Genomic DNA, 11326 nt, shown 5'->3' with positions numbered 1-11326 from the left:
CCAGCCCTAAACAAACACGGGGCTCCGCAGGGGTGCCAGTCCCGGGGCCAGCCGGGCCGCCGCAGCCCCGGGGGCGGGGGGGGCACCTCGGAGTGCCCACAGCGGAGGGGCGACGGACCCCTGCCCTTAGAGCAGGAACGAGCAGAGATACCTGCCAGATACCCCAGTCTTTTTTTTCTTTTCTTTTCTTTTCTTTCCTTTTTTTTTTTTTTTTTTTTTTTTAATTTATTTTAACCCAGAAATAATACACACTCTTCCCTTCTTCCTGGATAAAATCTTTTTTATGGTGAATATTCATAACTTCTGTAAGGTTTTTTTTTTTTCTTCTCCGCACCTCCCAGCATGTCAACGAATGTCCCCTGGCAGCGGCCCCGGGGGAGATGTGTGCCTGGCTTTCGCCCTAAGCAACCAGGCGAGCGTATCCCTCCATCAAATCTCCTTAGTTTTTGCTCGTCAGAATCTGAGCTATCCGAGATGAAAAAAATGTGGCTCCTCCTTGAGTTGCCCCAACCATCAAGTTAAGCCAAAGCAAGCTGTGGGATGTGTCCATCCCAACAGCTGGCGGTAGGCATTTTTCCTCTGTTTCTTTCTTATTACCCCCCCGCTCCTCAACCCTCTTATCTCAGCTGTGTACAAACTGATATGGTACTTAGCAGGAAAGTGACTGGAAATTAAAATAACTTCGTTCACCAGAGGTTATCAGCTGGATATCTGTCATCATCAGTTTGTACAGAAAGTCATCTGCGGCAAAGGGCTGGACTAGAGCACAGCCGGGCTCTCGGCAGCCGGCAGGCATGAGCCCTCCCGACAGAAACCGAGCCCAAACCTGCTGATGCGCGGTGCTGTCGCTCCTGGGGTAGGCACGGCTTTTCTTTCGGTCTTTCCAGGCGAGGTGAACGGGAGGTGAAGAATTTGCAGTACTGGGAGTACGGTAAAACGCTGGCGATCCGCTGTAGCGATCCGCTCTGCCGGCGTGGGTGAACAGATTGTGACTTGGAAGTTTATTGTGCGCGTTAATTTTTGTGGTATAGCGCGGCAGGGATTTGATTGGAAAACAAACACTTTCCCGAGGAACTGCTTTTTTATTAAATTTTATGATTAAAGGTGATATTTCTTTCTTGTCAGTTGTCTCTAAATAATATCGTTAAATAATATCGGTCACCCTGCCAGGCTGAAGTGACTTTTTTTCCTTTTTACTTTTAGGTGCATTTTAGTGAGTGCAATATTTAATAGAAAATAAGCTTTTGCAAGCGAGGGCAGTGATTTGTTTTCTACCCGGCTAGTCTTCTGATCCTAGCTTGAAAAGTAAAACATTTTTGCCATAGTTTTTACCTGCAAATGAGAGACAAGAGCAGTGGAAGCCGCGGGAGTCGATGCCCACGCTGCTTCTCCCCAACTTGGGTGCTGCCACTACAAATTTCTGTGCTGAGAAGCGCCGAACTTTAAACCCCGCGTTTCCTTTCAGTCGTTTGGATGCCCCTTCTCCGGTTAAACACGAGGGTATTTCAAACACGTGTAAAGGTGGATATAAAGCGAGAAATTCCGTGAGGGTTTTTTTTCAAGTGACGGGCTTTGCTCTCTGGGAGGGGTTTGCCGGTGCTCATGTAAGCCCATGGGGGGAGGTGGGGACCCGCCTGGGCCTGGAGGGTGCCTGCCCGAAAAGTGAGGATGGCTGGGAAGAACGGCCACGTTGGCCTGGCAGGCGCCTCTTTCCCTGGCTCCAAAGTGACCCGTGTTTTACACTCAGGCGCCTTGTTTTTTTTCCCTGCCGATTAGCCTGTTTACGTTATAGCCGGGCTGCAAGCTTCGTTTTGTTTCCTCCGATAAACATGATAAGAAAACTCGGCGTAAATTGGGACCAGCGTGGGAAACCATTCCTAGTCACCCCTTTCCTCTCCACTCCTTTTCGTTTCGGGTTTGCTGTCGAACGGCTTAAATCATAGACTCCTAACTCTTCATTACGTCACTCCTTTCCCAAATCCCGTTCTGCTGACGTAGCTTTCACCCCGGGGCTCCGGGAGGCTCTCAGGTGTCTCCTGCACCATACCTGGGTTAGGTACCCGGGGGTGCATGTGCAGGGACATTTTTGAGGGCAGGGGGGTGCTCGGTTGCGAGAAGACACCGCCGGGGAGGAGGTGCCAGCGAGGTGACCATCGCTCCTGGTCGTTGTGGCCAAAGAGGGAAGAAGGCAGATTGGGGGGAAAAAAAAAGTTTCGTATCCAATTAAGGCAAATTCCCTCGCGGGCACTTCAACCTCCCAAAAAAGGGTTGGGGGCAAGCCGTGTGCAAGCGCAGAGCTGTTGCTCCTTCCCCCACTCTCGGGTCTCTGCAAACGTGATCCCTTAGCAGGGGTGCACTAGGGAGGAGGGAAGGCTCGGTCCGGAGGCTGGGAGGGAACCCTCGCTGCCCCTCGGCCCGGACAGTCTCGGAAGCACCGGGCATCGCCCGGCATCGGGCCCCAATGCTCCCGTGGCGCCGCGGCCGTGGGGGCCCGGTGAGTTCGGGTGCGAGGCGGTGCGAAGGGTCACTTTGGTGACTATCGCAGGCTGGAGTGTATTCTTTTCCGAGACGTGTTTATGTAACTTAATGTACTTTAGAAACTGCTGGGGAGTTTAGGCCGGGCTGATAAGCGCCGCGGTTATTACGGGCGACGTGCTGGCACCTCTCCTCCTCTCTTCTCCCCTTCGCTTATCCGCGCTACTTAAAATATACTTTTATCAAGGCCACCCCACGATACGGACTGTTTCCATTGCCCAGCGGCTGTGACATTGAAGCGGACATATCGATCGGGACACCGGCGGCTCTCGGGAGCGCTCAGCCAGCGGGGAGCTGCCGGCTGGCTCTGAGCTTCCCGGCTGCCGGCCGTGGAGAACTCAAGCCCCCGCGGCAGGAAAGGCGGCCGAAGCCGGCGGATCAATCCTTATTCGCCCGGGAATAGATGTATTTCAGAGGGATAGGGGCCTTTCACATCACCCATCACCTCCGTCTTGGGCTGGATGGGACAGCCCAGGGAGGTGAGGGTAGTGGTCAGCCAAAACTGACCCCCAAAGCAGCAAGATCTTCTACACACCACAGCACGGGCAGGGGTGAGCACGGTGAACGTGCCCTTTGTGATAGATGAGATGTGTCCCACGGTGAGGACGGACCCCCAGACTACCAAGGATGAGGAGGGATTATTTTTTCTTCCCTCGAAATTCCTAACGAAGGGCTGCCGGGTGCTCAGAGGCCGAGCTTTAGCTCTAGCCGTCTTCGCTGGTCGCAGACAGCAGGCTCCGGGCCCCGTGGAGCAGGACACCCTGACCCGGCTCGCGGAACCTTGCCCGCTCCCTGCCGGCCGCTCGGCTCCCCCCCAGGCTGAGGCCGTGCCCGGCGGCGGGGACTGGGGCAAAAGGATATTCCCCACCGCAGTCAGCGGCCTCCCGGTCACTGGTGACCTTCTACTGCGTGCTTTTGGGTAGTTTCCACCGTGTCTTTAAACACTTGACTCTCAAATAAGCATCAGGCATCAGAGAGCCCGCACGGACATTTATGCAATATGTGCCCAAGTGTGTGGTTTCTGTGTGGTTGGGGTTTTTTTTGTTGTGTTGGTTTTTTTTAGGTGTGGGTTTTGTTGTTTTTTTTAATAATGATCTGCAGCTTCTTTTTATTTGCCCTCCTTCCAGTCTCTGAGGTCCGGCTGGTTAATGATTTCAGCCTAAAAAAAAAAAAAAAAAAAAAAAAAAAAAAATCAACAAAACGCGCGGAGGAGGCTCCTGTTGCCGCGTAACCTGACTCCCGGAGCCGGCGCTCCGCGGTACCCGCACGCCGAGCCTCGGCGGGGCGCGCAGAACGAAGGCGATGCCCTCCAGTTCTCGGGGTGACCGGGAGGCAGCCGAGACACACGCAATACCCTAAAGAACACGATTTAGCTGCTTCTGTCCAACAGGCGTACACACGATTTGTCTCTTTCCAGCACATACACAGGGACTTTGAAAATGAGTTAAGGATTACTTTTATTTCTCCTCTGCCGTTTTTAAAGGTGTTGAGAATAGGTGGCTAAAATGGCCTAATTCTGACCGTTTTATCAACGGGCAGCTCAATGCCTTTGCTACAAAGCATTGGGGCTGTGTTCCACTCACTGCTTGCAGTGACGAATATTATGTATGATTTTTAAATGCAGTACCCCTTTCTGCGCACAACTGTAGATAAATCAAGTACCTCGACTCTGTGTGCGAATCGGCTTTCACACCTAGTGAAAGAACCCGTTTCGAGACAAGGCCAGAAGGAAAAGCCCCCACCCTGGTTCCCGCCGCCCCGTCGAGGGGAACAGGGAGGCGTGGGGGTGGGAGCCGCCTCCGCCCGCGGCCGCCGTGGAAGCCCAGAGCCCTTCCCGCCGCCGCGTCTCCCGGGCCGGAGCCGTGGGGATCTCTGTTCCTGTCTGGGCGCTGGGGAAGGCTTTCAGGGCTCCCTTCTGCTGGATCTGAAAGGAAAACCCGGGGAAAAGTTTCTTGTTGCGAGAGGTCGTTGTGGGAGAGAGACGGGAGCGGCGGGACGCGAGGCACGGCGGAGCCACACTTCTCCTCCCCAGCGCTTTAGAGCCGAGCTTCTCCTCATCCTCCCCCTGTTCCCTATCACGGATGTTAGGCAATATCAAATCCGATCTGCAATTAGCTATCCTGCCTCCGCCCCCATGCCCGCAGCACAGACAGTTAATTCTTTCTCACTTAAACCCATCCCTCCCAAAAGAACTCCAACAAAAACTAAACTAAACAAAACACCAACAAAAATCACCCAAACAAAAAACATCACCGACTGTTCCCTGGGGTGGCTGTCGCCACTGCCGCACACCATGAAGGAAATATCGGTTTATGCATACATCGAAACCTGCCGGGAAACCCCCCACATAGCTGTCTTCTTACTTCTCTGTCCAGGAAATAAAATAAACCATCAGAACAGGTCACAATCTTCCAGTGAAATGCTTTCCACAGATCAAAATGAATATGTTCTCTTGGAAGCATTTTTCGGGAGTAGATCCGTTTCATGCATGTCCACGCTGAGCTCCGGTGGGGCCGCTCCGTTTCTCTTGGCATCGTGGCAACCTCTCGCCTTCCCTTTTGAAACCGCTTTCCTCCCCATTTACCTGCCTGACCGAAGCGTCTGAGAACACGTGCGAATAATAATCATATTAAACCCCCAAACAACGGCATTCGTAATCTTAGCTAAGCAAACCGCTTCCCTCCATCACAACTAATAATGTTTTAACTTGCTGCTTTCGTGTGAAATGTCAAAGTTTGGGGACTTTGTTCCTGCTTGGAATGAAAGTAGATTTTTAAACGTTAAAATAATATCTTCCAGAGCGAGTCTGACCAGTTCTGTACGTGCAAGCGCCACTAACTTGAAAAATCAAATCAAAACAACCACATCACAGAATGAGAGATTTCAGAGTTAGCAGTTCGGGGTAATTAGATAGCCTATTAATAGCCTTGCTCCTCGCTGCTATCAAAAGTAAATGGATGGCTCCTGCCTCGGGAAGGTATGAGCAAGCGTGCCACGGGAGGTGTGGAGACCGAGGAGATCGGGAGAGGTTTTCAACGAGACTTGTGGGGGTCCCATGGACAGGCAAAATGCGTGTACCCCCCTTGGCGTTGCCTGTCATCCCCACAGACGCAGGCTTCTCCCTCCTTTTGATAGATGGAGGTGTCGGAGGGAGTCGCGGAGGCAGGTCCCGGCCGGGCGGGTCCCGTCCGCATCGGCCCGAAGATAAGCGATGCTGCTAATTCACCTCCGGGGAGGCGACGCCTTCATTCCCTTTTGCTTTTCTTACCCTCGGTGTTAATGGCTTAGCGGACACAGCCCTCTATTTGCAGTTAGAAGTATAAATATATACGTTCGACGTGGGAATACCGCAATTTCCATTTCGTTCATGTAATCACTGCCAGTGTTTATCCATTTCGCCTAAGCCTCTACGACCAAAAAGGGCGTGCAAATAATCCGCACTTTTCCATTACTTTAGGAAAAGGTTGGGTTTATGCATCCGTTATTGCTGTTCATGTTGAATTTACAATTCAATAGTAAAGGACGCCAGTATCTGCAAACAGGCAAAAGAACAATTAAAAAGCCGATCGTCCCAAAACTAGGTGGCTGTAATACATCGTTCCCCTGATGGTATTGATTGATTTTAAGAGGTCACAGATGTCTGAACTTTAAAGAGTCAAACGACTTTCTTTTAATTCCAATTAGATGAGCAAGAAGCAGCATAGTCCAGTAAAGTTTTTTTCTTGCTGTAATTTCTTACAGGTTTTACATACACACATAGTAATAATTTCTTGTTTTGTCTTTCTTGATGGACAAAATAGTTTTAGTATTAAATATGGAATACAGTAACAAAGGAGATAGGAGTAATCCTAATGTTACTGAGATTTTAATAATTTTTTGTATTCTTAATATGGATAGAGTTAGCAGCCTTTTTCTGAGTAAGTAATTCTCAGAGTAAATCAATGTGATGTATAGAGTGACTACTATTTCCAAGGGTAACATAAAAATGGACCCATGCACTTTCAATAAACTCTGAAGAAAATTCCATGCCCCAGTGTTACAGGATAACTTCAGAGAGTTGCTAGCATTCATCAGCAACCAGGATGATACCTGGATGATGCATTTAGCACTTGCCAATGACAATCAAACATAAGCTTAGCAGCACACAACTTTAATATTCACCTCTGAAATAATAATCTAAAACCCCCCAACGACACAGTTTTAGTATAAATTTACATAGGTTATTTGCTTTGCAGCAGCATATTTTTATTGTAACATTACTGTAGGTTGTTTTTTCTGATAGGGTGTGTGAAAGGGGGCTTACAAAGAAGCCCTGCTTCTGTGTCCCTGCTCATTTATCCAGATCCTAAAACCGTCTAAGGCTACTCGCTGAAAGTTGTCCTTGTTCACGATGACTTAAACACGAAGAGCCAGTGCCACACACCTCCATGGAAATACCTCTTGCAGAAATAAACCTTGCCAGTGGATCACTTCTGAGGTTACCAGCAAGAATTGCTGCTCAGCCCTTCAAGTCATGGTTTCAACTTCACTAAACTGGCTTTAAGCAGATTCTTATACAAACTTCAGATGAATATTTGGTCAGCTAATGCAGAGTTTCTGCTATCACAGCTTGGAAGCTGTTGGTCCCAAACAAACCTAATCAGCACTAGCTCAGCAACTACCATAGCTCCTGTAATGAACTTAACAGTAAAGGTAATGTAGGTGCTCTCTGTTATGTCAGGCTCTGTCAGGTTTAACAGCACTTCTTTCTGCAACAGATGCCATGCCATCAGACACTAAAGATGGCACATCCAGCTCCATGGCCAGCACACCCTTATAAACTTCCATTGCCCTTAATTCTGGGGGCCAGTGACCCCAGCAGAAAGGACAACCATGAGCACTGACATCAGTGGCATCTCATGGCGTCACAGATAAATCCAACAGAGGTAGGGCTGTCAGAGCCTAGGAGTGTTGGGAGATGAAAACTCAGCAGTGCTTAGCTGGCTGGAGGGCTTTTCCCTGGCTATTTTCCGCTTTCCCCCAAATGCCCCATAGGTGACACCCTATGCAGTGCCACTCCCCACAGACCACCATCTGGGCAGTAGGGACGCACCTTTACCTACCACAAATCAAAGGGTTTCAGCTTCTACACTAAGCCAAATTCTTCCCCTCCAGAAAATTTTGTATCAATCAAATCATTTAATATTATTCAAAATGAAGATTTTTGTGCTGTTTTTTGAAGTATTCAGCCCTTTAAAGAAAATCAATTTAAAATTAAATATGCAACAAGGTCATCTCGAGAGGGCAGAAAAAGTGCTTTGTATTTTTTTTTTTTTCTCTTTCAGTTTAGTAACAGGCTCACATCTGGAGTGGTAGGAAAGGTCTGTCATGTCTGGATGAGAAGCTAAAATCTCAGCACCTCTTCCTTTCTCAGACACCAGAAACAACAAAACCTCCAGTTTTCTCCTTGGTCAACAGAGAAACAGAGAACAGAGAAAGCAACAACCCCTGAACTGGTTGAAACTGCTGCCTGTGCTCTCGTTGAAGGTTTTAAACTTTTTCACTTTAAAGGTAGGGGCTCGCATGAATATGCTCCAAGATATTTCTCTCATGGAATTGGAGAGGGGTGTAATTCAGCCTGAAACCAGGATTTATGCTGCACTCTTATTTTAGTTCCTACTGCCTAGGAGAATAGTTACTACTCAAATCACAAACTGTGTCTGTGGCCTGTGCTAAGTTTTCAAATTAAATTGGTTTTGGTTTTGATAGCTTCAACAGAATTGTTGAATAACATTTCCTTTAGCAGAGGTTGTCCAAACAAATTTACTTCATTTCTGCTTGCAAGAAGTGGAAAGAATGTATTTTCCTTGTGCCTGCTTGGAACTACACATACCTCTGCGGTCCAGAAGGTGACATGTCTTTCACAAGTGATTCCTCTAATAAGTGTAGAGAGGAGAAACTAATTGTTGTGACCTGTAGCTAGCAGAAGATTAAAAATATTCGGTACTGAAATAAGTTAACCATTGCTCAGCATTTGGACTTGTGGAGCACAGAGCTAACTAGGTTGAGCCTAGGGAGAGAATTGGAAAGCAAATTTCTCAGCTGGAAAAGGAGACCTCCTGAATTTAATGGTGTTGGACCAAATGAACAGCAACAAACCTGAAAGACCTTGGCTGAATGCTAAAGTATGAGTATGGACCCAAAACAGCACTTCTTCCATGTGTCAAAAATACACTGTTTAATAGACTAAATTATTTTATCATCCTCCATTTGGAAGGAAAAACCCACTGTGTGAAGCTCAAGAAGTAAATAAAACCTAGCGATGAAAAACTAAACTCTGATGGGAATTTTCCTGGAGAAAGGCCTGCTCAAGTTGACCTGTTTAATTAAAATACAGTAAAATACAATTTCCTTTACATCATTACATGCTAATGTCTACCTTAGAATAACAAATTTGTTGAAACCTGAGCAATATGGTTCATCTGTAGTAATAAAAAAATGTAAACAGATGCTTTTAAGGAAACATGCTAATATTTAAAAATAAATTTGGTGTTCTAAATGAAGAATACTGATGGTACTAAAAAGGGCAATGACTTATTTATTTTTGTTGATGTCAGTCATTCATTTGTGAGCCATCAAACTATAAATTGGGGTACTTTATTGACTGCAATATATACTGGATATGTGCCATATTATTCAAGAAAAACAATACACTGCAAAAACAATACAGAGAAGAGGTAATTTGTACAGAGTTCATGAAACAATTATATAATCTAATTACAAGACTGACTCATTATGTCCCTGGTTCTATTTATTAGAAGAGAATTGAAGGACATACTAAACATACTCAGAGTCTAGGAATTTAGATTTAAATCCTGCCTGCACACCCAAGCATCCAGGAACTTGTGTGATCCAGAGCATAGATCATGAGTCTCAAAAGAAGGATGCCTTGATGTAGGACTCAGGATACGACTTCATTTTCCTTGTGATGGAAGTTAAACTACTGCCCCATTTTCTTTTTATTCTTGGTTTTTCTCTTGAGGAGTGCTTTGAAACTCAGTCAATATCACAGAAAGACTTTTAATAACGTTAATGGCACACAAAAAGAAGTGCAATTAATTATTTATTTCAAAAGGCGACAGCAGTTTGAAATCTGCTCGTGTTTCACGTGTTCCACTGGTATAAAGCTTCTGGAGAAATGCATCAGGAACATTTGAATGCAAGTGAAGGTGTTTCATGTTCAAACAGAAACAAATCACTGAGGTGCCTTAACACAAGACATCACCAAGGCTTTGCACATGTCACTCACTCACAGAGAAGCTCATCTAAGCATGGGAATGACCAAAGCCAAAACAAAAGTAAGTTGCTGAATTATTCTGTGAATTTTCTTTTTGTAGCTGCACTGCAACTGTTTGAACTCTTTTCAGATGTTTTTTCTTAAACTTTTAATGCTTTTTAAGGAACACATAAATATTTCCTTTATTCATCATGTAAGAAACTTTATTAAATAAAACCTGGTTTTGCATCTCTTCTGATGCTTTTTTATTCTCAACTTACTGTGCATTTTGTATTTGAATAGATTTTAATGGGTGACATCTAACCATACCATAGTAAATTTGTGGCGGAGGCTAGTATTCAGAATGATTGCAAGGAGTATTTGTTTATAAAACAGGAAAAAAACTCAGTGTCTATTTGTTTTCATTAATGATAATGCTGGCTTGCATGCAATAATTTTTTAATGAATGCTATGAGAATCTAGGAGACAGAATAGCTAAAGGAGAGCCTGGGACACCTGAGTGTAGTTTTGACTCAGGTAGGGAAGTCATAATTCTGCATATTGGAAGGTACAATTCTGCAACACATTGGCCCTGGTGCAATCCTGGCTTCAGAAATCCTTTCCCCCTGCCAGGAGGGACTCTTCTGTCTGGAGGAGTCACTCCACTGCCAGCACAGCAATCCACTGTCTTCTCCCAGTTGTATTAATGGAATTCCTTGTGGGACCACACTGGAAGAAAGACCATTGAAGTGATTACAATTAAAAATAGCTCTTCCTCCGCTCCTCCCACAAAGAGTTTATTTTTAACTTCCACCAGTTCAGTGTGCTGATTTAAGCACTGCTCTACACGCAGTTGTTTTGGCACAGCTGAGGAGGTGACAAACTGCAGGCCAGAGGTGGGAACAAGCATCTGGGGCAGGAGCTGGCTGTAGCAGCTTAGCTGGCAAAGGCAGTGTATCATGGGACTATGGTGTGATAGTTCACTGTATGAACTTAAACTTTGCCTTTCCTGACTGTTTTCATAGCCATGAAGCATCTCCGCTCCAAGTTCCCAGTACAGGAGAGCTGGTCCTACCCCAGCTTTCCTACCCTAGCCTGGCTCATTTGCATCAGAGATTTACAGCCATGTGAGACATATCACCCAGAAACAGAGTGTATGTGAAGCCTCAGCTGAATCCTGAGGCTGATACCCTTAAAGACATTTAGACAGCTAACTTTCAGGCAGTGGAAGGTCTAAATGGGCAGGGCTAGGAGCAGGCATAGGGTCAGTGACAATGCCTTGGCCATTGGACAGCGGCCACCTACCTACCCACCCTCCCAGGTCTCTGCTCACAGCAGACACCTTTTATGTTTGGCTTTCATGCAGAGGATCAAGCTGTGTGTGGGACTCAGGACTGAGTGAGAACTTCTGGCAGGTCATTTGGGCCACACTTTAGGATTTTCCATGTTTTCTTACAGCACAGGGCGTGAGCCACTTGATGAAACCTTCTTTCTTATCTCTCCAACTTCCTGGCATTTTACAGACCTCAGGCTGTG

At 46.5% G+C, this 11326-nt stretch overlaps 1 long non-coding RNA gene across 1 annotated transcript; it reads left to right on the top strand.

Moving 5' to 3' along the window:
* Window positions 1-761: 761 nt before the first annotated feature.
* LOC128813622 (uncharacterized) lies at window positions 762-9972 on the top strand. Its single transcript, XR_008439104.1, has 3 exons — window positions 762-856; window positions 7860-8085; window positions 9650-9972. It is a non-coding gene; the product is annotated as an uncharacterized LOC128813622 (long non-coding RNA).
* The last annotated feature ends 1354 nt before the right edge of the window (window positions 9973-11326 follow it).

Source organism: Vidua macroura, chromosome 1 (assembly GCF_024509145.1).
Source record: "Vidua macroura isolate BioBank_ID:100142 chromosome 1, ASM2450914v1, whole genome shotgun sequence".
NCBI lineage: Eukaryota > Metazoa > Chordata > Aves > Passeriformes > Viduidae > Vidua > Vidua macroura.
Note: the sequence above shows the minus strand (reverse complement) of the source record. Positions and strands in the feature narration are given on the sequence as shown.